Below are 13,009 nucleotides of genomic sequence, written 5' to 3'. Positions count from 1 at the left end.
CCCCATGTCGACTTAATGCTTGTGTTGAGCTTATGACCTGTCGACCTTGTCCCCATGTGCCCCCCCACTGTGTAGCCTGCTCCCCATGTGCAACCACTGTGTAGCCTGCTCCCCATGTGCAACCACTGTGCAGCCTGCTCCCCATGTGCTCCCCCCTGTGCAGTCCATGTACTCCCCCCTGTACAGCCTGCTCCCCATGTGCTATCCCCTGCAGCCTGCTCATGTAAATAAAAGCGCTGTCATGGCAAGAAGTCAGCAGCAGAATGAATGGCAGATCAGTTGGTAAACTTACTTCCTGGCTGAAAATGATGGTCACATGGTGTGGCCACATGGTATGTGACATCATATTGGTACGAGTAAAGAGAAGGAACTAGACACTATCATAATACTATGGCACAGCCTGCTGGGATGTGTAGTTCCACAACAGCTGGATGGCCTCAATTTGGATATGCCTGTTGTAGACTGATGGGTGGGATCTCTATGTTACACTGTGACACGCTGCATTATGGGGGGATCCCTGTATGTTACACTGTGACACGCTGCACTATGGGGGGATCCCTGTATGTTACACTGTGACATGCTGCACTATGGGGGGAACCTGTATGATACACTGTGACGCGCTGCACTATGGGGGGAACCCTGTATGATACACTGTGACACACTGCACTATGGGGGGATCCCTGTATGTTACACTGTGACACGCTGCACTATGGGGGGATCCCTGTATGTTACACTGTGACAGGCTGCACTATGGGGGGGATCCCTGTATGTGACACACTGCACTATGGGGGGGGTCCCTGTATGTTACACTGTGACAGGCTGCACTATGGGGGGGATCCCTGTATGTTACACTGTGACACGCTGCACTATGGGGGGATCCCTGTATGTTACACTGTGACACGCTGCACTATGGGGGGATCCCTGTATGTTACACTGTGACACACTGCACTATGGGGGGATCCCTGTATGTGACACACTGCACTATGGGGGGGTCCCTGTATGTTACACTGTGACAGGCTGCACTATGGGGGGGATCCCTGTATGTTACACTGTGACAGGCTGCACTATGGGGGGATCCCTGTATGTTACACTGTGACACGCTGCACTATGGGGGGGATCCCTGTATGTTACACTGTGACACGCTGCTCTATGGGGCGTTCCCTGTATGTTACACTGTTACACACTGCACTATGGGGGATCCCTGTATGTTACACTGTGACAGGCTGCACTATGGGGGGATCCCTGTATGTTACACTGTGACACGCTGCACTATGGGGGGGATACCTGTATGTTACACTGTGACACGCTGCACTATGGGGGGATCCCTGTATGTTACACTGTGACACGCTGCACTATGGGGGGATCCCTGTATGTAACACTGTGACACGCTGCACTATGGGGGGAACCCTGTATGTTACACTGTGACACGCTGCACTATGGGGGGATCCCTGTATGTTACACTGTGACACGCTGCACTATGGGGGATCCCTGTATGTTACACTGTGACAGGCTGCACTATGGGGGGGATCCCTGTATGTTACACTGTGACAGGCTGCACTATGGGGGGATCCCTGTATGTTACACTGTGACACGCTGCACTATGGGGGGGATCCCTGTATGTTACACTGTGACACGCTGCTCTATGGGGCGTTCCCTGTATGTTACACTGTTACACACTGCACTATGGGGGATCCCTGTATGTTACACTGTGACAGGCTGCACTATGGGGGGATCCCTGTATGTTACACTGTGACACGCTGCACTATGGGGGGGATACCTGTATGTTACACTGTGACACGCTGCACTATGGGGGGATCCCTGTATGTTACACTGTGACACGCTGCACTATGGGGGGATCCCTGTATGTAACACTGTGACACGCTGCACTATGGGGGGAACCCTGTATGTTACACTGTGACACGCTGCACTATGGGGGGATCCCTGTATGTTACACTGTGACACGCTGCACTATGGGGGATCCCTGTATGTTACACTGTGACACGCTGCACTATGGGGGGGATCCCTGTATGTTACACTGTGACGCGCTGCACTATGGGGGGAACCCTGTATGTAACACTGTGACACGCTGCACTATGGGGGGAACCCTGTATGATACACTGTGACACACTGCACTATGGGGGGATCCCTGTATGTGACACGCTGCACTATGGGGGGATCCCTGTATGTTACACTGTGACACACTGCACTATGGGGGGGATCCCTGTATGTTACACTGTGACAGGCTGCACTATGGGGGGGATCCCTGTATGTTACACTGTGACACGCTGCACTATGGGGGGGATCCCTGTATGTTACACTGTGACGCGCTGCACTATGGGGGGAACCCTGTATGTAACACTGTGACACGCTGCACTATGGGGGGAACCCTGTATGATACACTGTGACACACTGCACTATGGGGGGATCCCTGTATGTGACACGCTGCACTATGGGGGGATCCCTGTATGTTACACTGTGACACACTGCACTATGGGGGGGATCCCTGTATGTTACACTGTGACAGGCTGCACTATGGGGGGGATCCCTGTATGTTACACTGTGACACGCTGCACTATGGGGGGATACCTGTATGTTACACTGTGACACGCTGCACTATGGGGGATCCCTGTATGTTACACTGTGACACGCTGCACTATGGGGGGGATCCCTGTATGTTACACTGTGACACGCTGCACTATGGGGGATCCCTGTATGTTACACTGTGACACGCTGCACTATGGGGGGATCCCTGTATGTTACACTGTGACACGCTGCACTATGGGGGGATCCCTGTATGTTACACTGTGACACGCTGCACTACGGGGGGATCCCTGTATGTTACACTGTGACACGCTGCACTATGGGGGGATCCCTGTATGTTACACTGTGACACGCTGCACTACGGGGGGATCCCTGTATATTACACTGTGACACACTGCACTACGGGGGGATCCCTGTATGTTACACTGTGACACGCTGCACTATGGGGGGGATCCCTGAATGTTACACTGTGACACGCTGCACTACGGGGGGATCCCTGTATGTTACACTGTGACACGCTGCACTATGGGGGGATCCCTGTATGTTACACTGTGACACGCTGCACTACGGGGGGATCCCTGTATGTTACACTGTGACACGCTGCACTATGGGGGGATCCCTGTATGTTACACTGTGACACGCTGCACTATGGGGGGATCCCTGTATGTTACACTGTGACACGCTGCAATATGGGGGATCCCTGTATGTTACACTGTGACACGCTGCACTATGGGGGGATCCCTGTATGTTACACTGTGACACGCTGCACTATGGGGGGATCCCTGTATGTTACACTGTGACACGCTGCACTATGGGGGGATCCCTGTATGTTACACTGTGACACACTGCACTATGGGGGGGATCCCTGTATGTTACACTGTGACACGCTGCACTATGGGGGGATCCCTGTATGTTACACTGTGACACGCTGCACTATGGGGGGATCCCTGTATGTTACACTGTGACACGCTGCACTATGGGGGGATCCCTGTATGTTACACTGTGACACGCTGCACTATGGGGGGGATCCCTGTATGTTACACTGTGACACGCTGCACTATGGGGGGATCCCTGTATGTTACACTGTGACATGCTGCACTATGGGGGGGATCCCTGTATGTTACACTGTGACACGCTGCACTATGGGGGGATCCCTGTATGTTACACTGTGACATGCTGCACTATGGGGGATCCCTGTATGTTACACTGTGACACGCTGCACTATGGGGGGATCCCTGTATGTTACACTGTGACACACTGCACTATGGGGGGATCCCTGTATGTTACACTGTGACACGCTGCACTATGGGGGGATCACTGTATGTTACACTGTGACACGCTGCTCTATGGGGGGATCCCTGTATGTTACACTATGATACGCTGCGCTATGGGGGGATCCCTGTATGTTACACTGTGACACGCTGTACTATGGGGGATCCCTATATGTTACACTGTGACACGCTGCACTATGGGGGAACCCTGTATGATACACTGTGACACGCTGCTCTATGGGGGGATCCCTGTATGTTACACTGTGACACGCTGCTTTATGGGGGGATCCCTGTATGTTACACTGTGACACGCTGCACTATGGGGGGGATCCCTGTATGTTACACTGTGACACACTGCACTATGGGGGGAACCCTGTATGTTACACTGTGACACACTGCACTATGGGGGGAACCCTGTATGATACACTGTGACACGCTGCTCTATGGGGGGATCCCTGTATGTTACACTGTGACACGCTGCACTATGGGGGGATCCCTGTATGTTACACTGTGACACGCTGCACTATGGGGGGATCCCTGTATGTTACACTGTGACACGCTGCACTATGGGGGGATCCCTGTATGTTACACTGTGATACGCTGCGCTATGGGGGGATCCCTGTATGTTACACTGTGACACGCTGCGCTATGGGGGATCCCTGTATGTTACACTGTGACACGCTGCACTATGGGGGATCCCTGTATGTTACACTGTGACACGCTGCACTATGGGGGGATCCCTGTATGTTACACTGTGACACGCTGCACTGTGGGGGGGATCCCTGTATGTTACACTGTGACACGCTGCACTATGGGGGATCCCTGTATGTTACACTGTGACACGCTGCTCTATGGGGGGATCCCTGTATGTTACACTGTGACACGCTGCACTATGGGGGGATCCCTGTATGTTACACTGTGACACGCTGCTCTATGGGGGGATCCCTGTATGTTACACTGTGACACGCTGCATTATGGGGGGATCCCTGTATGTTACACTGTGACACGCTGCTCTATGGGGGGATCCCTGTATGTTACACTGTGACACGCTGCACTATGGGGGGATCCCTGTATGTTACACTGTGACACGCTGCACTATGGGGGGATCCCTGTATGTTACACTGTGACACGCTGCTCTATGGGGGATCCCTGTATGTTACACTGTGATACGCTGCGCTATGGGGTATCCCTGTATGTTACACTGTGACACGCTGTACTATGGGGGATCCCTATATGTTACACTGTGACACGCTGCACTATGGGGGAACCCTGTATGATACACTGTGACACGCTGCTCTATGGGGGGATCCCTGTATGTTACACAGTGACACGCTGCACTATGTGGGGATCCCTGTATGTTACACTGTGACACGCTGCACTATGTGGGGGGATCCCTGTATGTTACACTGTGACACGCTGCACTATGGGGGGGACCTCTGTATGTTACACTGGGACACAGTGCACTAACTGTATAGCCATCAGACCTGAAGTCTTATCCCACCACGCCGTAGTGTATGATAAACCTGTACATCTGTATAGCCATCAGACCGGAAGTCTTATCCCACCACGCCGTAGTGTATGATAAACCTGTACATCTGTATAGCCATCAGATCGGCCGTCTTATCCCACCACGCCGTAGTGTATGATATACCTGTACATCTGTATAGCCATCAGACCGGCCGTCTTATCCCACCACGCCGTAGTGTATGATAAACCTGTACATCTGTATAGCCATCAGATCGGCCGTCTTATCCCACCACGCCGTAGTGTATGATATACCTGTACATCTGTATAGCCATCAGACCGGCCGTCTTATCCCACCACGCCGTAGTGTATGATATACCTGTACATCTGTATAGCCATCAGACCGGCCGTCTTATCCCACCACACCGTAGTGTATGATATACCTGTATATCTGTATAGCCATCAGACCGGTCGTCTTATCCCACCCCGCCGTAGTGTATGACCGGGGCCCCTACATCAAGCCCTGTCCCGGGTAATAAGTACCTGCCCCCTCCCCCTCTTGCAACCATGGCGCTGGCACAGACGTTCTCCTCATTCATCAGATCTCCTGCTTAGGGAATGGCCATTAGCAGCCCATCTCCTAGTCACAGACGGTGGCTTCTAACATCCTATACAGAATACACAGCAGAAGTGCATTTTATACCTTCAATATGGCCCAGAAGTCCCACTGTCACCTCCCTCTCTTTGGGATGCTGACTCCTCCGCTTCCAGATAGGAGTTGAGAACAAAATAATGGCGCTGACAGTAGCAGCAGCGTACCCGAGCAAGGGGGGTGATTTACTTTGTGAACAGACTAACAGGATGAGCACTGGGGGGCAGCGTGGTACGTGAAGTATCTTCACCCCCCCCTTGGTTATCATCCCAGAATGACTCTTCCCTCCCACCCACCTGTTAGCTCTCTCTTCTACACATATTTCCTGTCTTCTATTTCACCCAGCGGCGCGCCTCTCTCTGCCTCGGGTGCAGAGGGAGTATAGGAGGGAGCCACAGGCGAGAGTAGCCAAGATGATGACGGGTGGGCAGCGAGTGTGTTGAGTGATGCTCTCCTACCCTTTTGGTGCTTGTGTTCCACCAGCTCAACCCTCACTACAATTGTTGACAGTGATAAAACAAACTGGGTAAACACTGACAGCCTTGGAGGTAAGAGGGCCCTGCTGCAAGCATACAGTCTATAGCAGTGACCGGCAACTGGCGGACCGCGGTCCATCTCCGGACCGCAAAGGATAGAAAAGTGGACCGTCTAAACTCCTGAAACTAGCAGTGCGGTGCTGCAGTCCCAGTGATGCATTGCGGCTGGTGCGTAGGTGATGTCACCGCGCACCCGTGCGCAGATAGTGAGAAGAACAATCGGCGCCATGTGTTGAGGCTGCCACAGCTCTACAAGAAGACTGTGTGGTGGCAGGAATGCCCAGTGGGAGCTGTGACGGCATGAGGACCTGTCGGGAGCAGCAGCAGCGGCAGTACGGAACAGCGCGGATCGTGAAAGCCAACTACCAGTAAGATTTAATATAGGATGTGCGTGACAAGTGAGGAGACGTGCCTTGCACCGGCTCCGCCGATATCCTGTAAAGAGATACTAGCACACTTTGAAGACTATTATAGATCCCTGTATAGGGAAAAAACGGTACAGGGAGCTAAACAAGAATCTCTCCTAACATTCGCCAACCTACCCCCTCTTTTTTTTTTAAAATTCAATAGTTTTTTTATTGATGTTTTTGTCTTGCCTCTAGAAATAGAGCAAGAAAACAAAAAAAAAAACGAACATAACAGTAATATACATACAAGACGAGACTTAAGTGGTCTCGTAAAGCTACTAAACAGTTAACATTCCTGATTTAACATTTGCTGATACAGATACAGGTAAATTACATGCATTTCAAACAGTAATATCTGGATTTACATATGCAATAAAGGTGTTCTACCAAACATTTTGCATAAAGCGTATTTATTTTCCTTTGTTGTTGATTCCTACCAAGTTCTACACGTTAATTGGCACATCCCTGGTCTTATACTGTAACTATATTCTAGGTACGTCCGATAGGCCACCCTCATTAATTTTTGGAACTCTTTCTCGTCTTGTATCGCCCCCGGCATAGGATATATGTCAAGGTACAGTCAGTCTAAGGTCGGACATATAGGGGGGATGACAACCATCTGCCCCAGATTCTCTGATATTTGGGCTCATTACGTCTAGCCATGTGCACAAACTTCTCGTGGCAGGCTGTGTCGTTGGCAAGTGCCACCCATGCTTCAGGAAATGGTCCACTGGAAGCCAGCCATGCACGCGCTATGCAAACTTTGGCCAACGCACATAGGACGTTTATATAGCCCTGGGTGTCTCGGTCAAGTATATCGTCCCCCGCGACAGCCAGAAGGCACACCGCGGGTGTGAGTGCATCCAGGGGCACACCCGTGGACGCAATAGTTTGTGTGAACTGGTGCCAGAAATCTTTTACCACGGGACAAGCCCATATTAAGTGCCAAAAGTCAGCATTCAGTTGAGCACACTTGGGACACCTGGAGTCAACCCTACCCCCCATCCTACAGATGCGAGTCGGGGTAAGGTATACCCTGTGTAGGATGTATAGTTGTATTTGTTGGAAGCGGGCACAGGAGGTCGCTACACGTGGACTAGACATGGCCAGCTCCCATGTTTCAGAAGCCAGGGGGCCCAAATCCCCCTCCCAGTGTGTCTTCAGGTTCGGTAATGCACTATTGTGATGAGAAGTGAGTAGTGTGGAGTAGATGTTAGATATTAAGCGAGAGGGACCCAGGGCTCCCAGTAGGGTCTTGATAGGGGCCACATATATGTTGGGATGGCCCTGCGCGAATTGAGCGCTACAGGCATGCCGCAGTTGAAGGTATCGGAAAAAGTAAGCGTTGGGTACCGGGTGAGCTATTTGCAATTGTTGGAAGGAGTTAAACACGTTGGTGGTATACAGCTGTCCTATGGATGTTATGCCATATCGTCCCCAGATCCTCCTAAGTTGTTTCCCATTTAATTCTTTAAAGCTCACTGTACCATCTATTGGGGTATCTGGGTCCCACCCCACACCTCCCATGGCGCTGTTCGCCCTCTTCCAGACCAAAATTGCTTGTTTAATCAGGGGTAGTCCTATCAGCGCAGTATTACCTGAGAGGAGGAGCTGTAACGGTGTGAGCCCCGGAATTAGGGTAGTTATTATTTGTGTGGGCAAGTCACCGTCAGGCACCCCGTTTATCCATGAGTGAATGTGGGATAGTTGTGAAGCCAAGTAGTAAAGGCAAAAGTTTGGCACTGCCATACCTCCCATGTCTCTAGTACGTGTTAGGGTATTAAGGCTGATCCTGACCCTTTTAGCGGACCATATGATGGAGGACAGAAGTCCATCGATTCTTTTAAATGTAGATTGGGGAATGTAGACTGGAGAGTGCTGTAGGGCATAAAGTATTTTGGGTTGTGCGATCATCTTAATAAGTCCGATCCTGCCTGTGACAGTCAGGGGCAATTTTCCCCACACTGCGATTCTGGACTGTAGGTATTCCAGCTGAGGTTGGATGTTATGTGGTATATAATTGGAGGGGTTATTCGATATCCATATCCCCAGGTATTTGAATCTGTCCACCCATTTAAGCGGGAGGGGGACCTGTGTGTTATTTGGGCATGGACCAGTGTGGGGCATAATGCATGACTTATCCCAGTTTATTAGCAGGCCCGAGTATTTACCAAAGGTATCTACAATGTCCAGCACTATAGGCATGGTGGTTGGGTAATCGGAGACAAATAGTAATATGTCATCCGCGTATAGCGCAATTTTATCTACCCTGGAACCTGTCTCAAAGCCACTCACCTCCCGATTGTGCCTAAGGAGGCAAGCCAATGGCTCAACCGCGAGGGCAAACAAGGCAGGAGAGAGGGGGCAGCCTTGCCTGGTGCCCCTGAACAGTGGGAATGCGGGGGAAACATACCCGTTGACCGAAACCCTGGCGCTTGGTGAGGAATATAGGAGTTGAACCCATTTTATGAACCCTGGTCCGATGCCAAATTTAGTCATAGTTCCCCATAGGAACGCCCACTCCACCGAGTCAAATGCTTTTGCCGCATCAAGCGATACCACTACGGAAGTTGGGGCGTCCCCACGGGGAAGTTGTAGAAGCGTAAATAGTCTTCGGAGATTTATTAGTGTGGATTTGCCCGGCATAAATCCGGTTTGGTCGTCATGTACTAGTTGGCCGATGACCAAGTTAAGTCTCATGGCCAGGACCTTGGCCAGTATTTTTATGTCAGTGTTAAGGAGGGAGATGGGTCTGTATGATTCGACTTTATGTGGATCTTTGTCAGGTTTTAATAGTACTATGATAAGTGCTTCCGACATAGAGCGGGGAAGGGTGCCAGACTCAAACATTTCATTAAAGGTTTCAAGTAGTTTGGGCGCATAGAAGGTAATATGCTTTTTGTACACTTCCAGGGGAATGCCATCCAATCCCGGGGCCTTGTTACTCGGGAATGACCTAATCGCTGCCTCTATTTCATCAATCCGGAGGCGAGAGTCAAGGATGTCCCTCGCTTCCGGGGTCAGGGTGGGCATGGGTATGCGGGCCAGGTACTCCCCAATTGCCCCATCTGTGTGTTGCAGTCTGGTGCTGTATAGTTGGCTATAGTATGTCTGGAATTGTTGTGCTATGTCTGGTGTACTGTCATATTTAGTCCCATTGTTGTCTATTATCTCGGATATAGTATTATTGAGACTATCTGCCCTAGCCAGTCTCGCCATGAAGCTACCAGGCCTGTCTCCCGTATGATATTGGGTACTTTTATTAAATAGTAGTTTGGTGCATGTTTTATCTCTAATGCAATCGGTCCACTTCTTCTGGGCCTCCAACCAATTATCCCTAGACCCATCCATACCGTCAGTCAGATAAGTCATCTCTAGTGCTCGACAAGAAGCTTCCAAAGCTAGCTCTTTTTGTTTGTAGGACTTTTTAAGGGTGGAGATGTTTTGTATCATTGTTCCTCTCAGAAAGGATTTAAATGCATCCCACACCACTGTGGGCGGGGCTGTGCCTACATTTGTCTCAAAGAATTCTTGCCAGAGGTTTTCTAGATCCTGTCCCTCACCCATCCTTGTAAGCCAGAACGGATTCAGTTTCCAGTGTAGCTGCCCCCTCAGGCCTCCCACGTCCAGCGTGAGCGCCAAGGGGGAGTGGTCGGATATGCCTCTAGTCTCATACTGGATCGACCGGGTTCTGGGCAATAGATCAGGTGTGAGCAGAGCCATGTCAATTCTAGAAAATGCAGTGTGGGCTGCCGAGAAGCAGGAAAACTGCTTCAGACCAGGGTTTTTATGTCGCCACGCATCTATCATACCCATCCCTTCTACCAGGGCGCGGAATTGGCCATTACCCCGTCCCCGTGTATCCCCAGATGCCGTGCGCCTATCCAGTGTATTATCCATGACGTTATTAAAATCACCCAATATGATGGTAGGCGTATCGGGATGGACTGCCATGAATTCAGCGGCCTTCTTGAGCACATCGTGTGAGTATGGGGGTGGGATATACACGGCCATCAGCAGTAGTGACATGGAGTGAATTCTGCACTTTATAAAAACCGATCTACCCCACGGGTCAATTTGTACTTGTTCTAGCTGAAATGGGATGGTCTTACGTATCAACAGGGACACTCCTCTTGAGGCCGACGTATGAGTAGAGTGGTAGGACCAACCCACCCATGGCTTTTTTAGGGCAAGGATTTTAGCACCCTCCAAGTGTGTCTCCTGGAGACACACAACATCCGGGTCATACATTTTAATTTGTCTAAGTACCAGTGAGCGCTTTATTCTGTCATTTAGACCTCTAACGTTCCACCCAAGGAGTTTGATTTTATTCGACGCCATCAGTTATCTGTAATATAATGTGTACGTGTACCCATGAGAGTGCAAACAAAGTGTTACACCAGTAACGGTAGGACATATAACATGCATGAACAACATTTCCAGCAATATCAGAACAATGACCTATAAGTAACCTCAAAACTGGCCATAACCTATTAATAAAACCCATTCCCCCCTCCCTGTATACTTTCGTAACTAAGTACACCTCTTCCCTTTAACCAAAACCAGAACAGGAACAATTAACCCTAGTGGTTAATAACTATGAGGCAAAAGATTATATGGCTTCTGAGCATATGTGCACAGTCAAGCCGTCCGTCCCTAATCATTGCACTTGCCTAGGATCTGTTGTATAATGTGACTGTGAACATAGACCCACATTACGTCTAATACAATGACCGGGTGACCAGTTGGTTGCAGATGTGGTTGGTGCACAAGGTTGGCGCACAAGTGGTTGTTAGGGCCCCCGGGAGCGACCCACACGGGCCTATCCCCCATAGGAATGGATCAGTCTCACCAACATTGGTGGTTTTGTTAATGTGACACCACTTAGCACCATCCGGGGCAACCCCCACAACTAAGACCCATCTCTTAAAAGCCAGCACGCACATCAGTGGTTATACAAGTGCCTGCAGTCTACCAATCGTGCTACATATTGCGGCCCGTGTTGCAGTGGGGACATAACAAGTGACCGAAACCAGATGAGAGGGCAATAGTTGTATCTAAATTATATTAATAACATTTATAACAGTCCTGCATATACTTAAGGAGGAAGTCTTTAGAGTCTGTAAAGAAAATACAAGTATTTTATGCAGGTAGTGCAATATACATTACGGTTCCGCAGCCAATGGTCTCCGGGCTGGTCTAGCAGTGTCGAGCCAGCGGGCTGCCTCCTTGGGCGTCGAGAAGAATTTTGTGTCCCCATCTACGATTACTTTGAGGCAGGAGGGGAACAGCATGGCGTAAGTGATGTTGAGCTCCCGTAGTCTTCTCTTCACTGGAAGGAACTCCGCCCTATGCTTTTGTACCTCCACGGCAAAGTCAGGGAACAAAGAGAGTTTGTTGCCATTCCATGTCAATGGACCCTGTACGCGGTTCAGGCGCAGGATGGTGTCTCTATCTCTGTAGTTGAGGATTTTAGCGATGAACGTGCGTGGTGGAGCACCGGGGGGCAGGGGTCTGGTTGGTACTCGGTGGGCACGCTCCACAGCAAAAAACGGAGAGAAGGAATTCGCTCCATATGTGTCCAGCAGCAGTTTTTCAAGGAATTTCTCAGGGTTTTGCCCCTCCTCCCTCTCTGGCAGACCCACCAGGCGTATGTTGCATCGTCTCAGACGGCCCTCCATGTCAAGTATTTTGTCTTGAACAGCAGACAGCTGGGTAGCCATGGTCTGTACTTTATTACTAAGGGGGTCAATCTTGTCTTCGAGGGTGGAAGTTCGTGTTTCCACCTCTCCAACTCTTTCCCTGACCTTTTGTAGATCCTGGTGAATAATTGACAGATCAGACTGCACATGGCCTATCCTTTCCGCCAGTCTAGTTTCACATGCAACGACCGCCTCCAGCACTTTCTGTAAGGCGTCATCTGTATGTATTTCGGCCGGGGGGTTCTCCTGCGCTGAGGAGGCATTGGAGTCTGAGTCGCGCTCCGGCGAGCGCCCCCTGGGGGTGGATGATCTGGCGTACCTCTCCAGCTTGGAGGCGGCGCTTGTATTCTGCGTTTTACCCATGTTGAGGAGTTGCGCTGTTAGTATAACAAAAGTACAGCCACAGGTTTAGTGTGAAGGGTTTTAGAATATATCA

This window comes from Crinia signifera, chromosome 6 (genome assembly GCF_055691185.1).
Source record: "Crinia signifera chromosome 6, ASM5569118v1, whole genome shotgun sequence".
Classification (NCBI taxonomy): domain Eukaryota; kingdom Metazoa; phylum Chordata; class Amphibia; order Anura; family Myobatrachidae; genus Crinia; species Crinia signifera.
The sequence above is the reverse complement of the archived record's forward strand: the minus strand, read 5'-3'. Positions refer to the sequence as shown.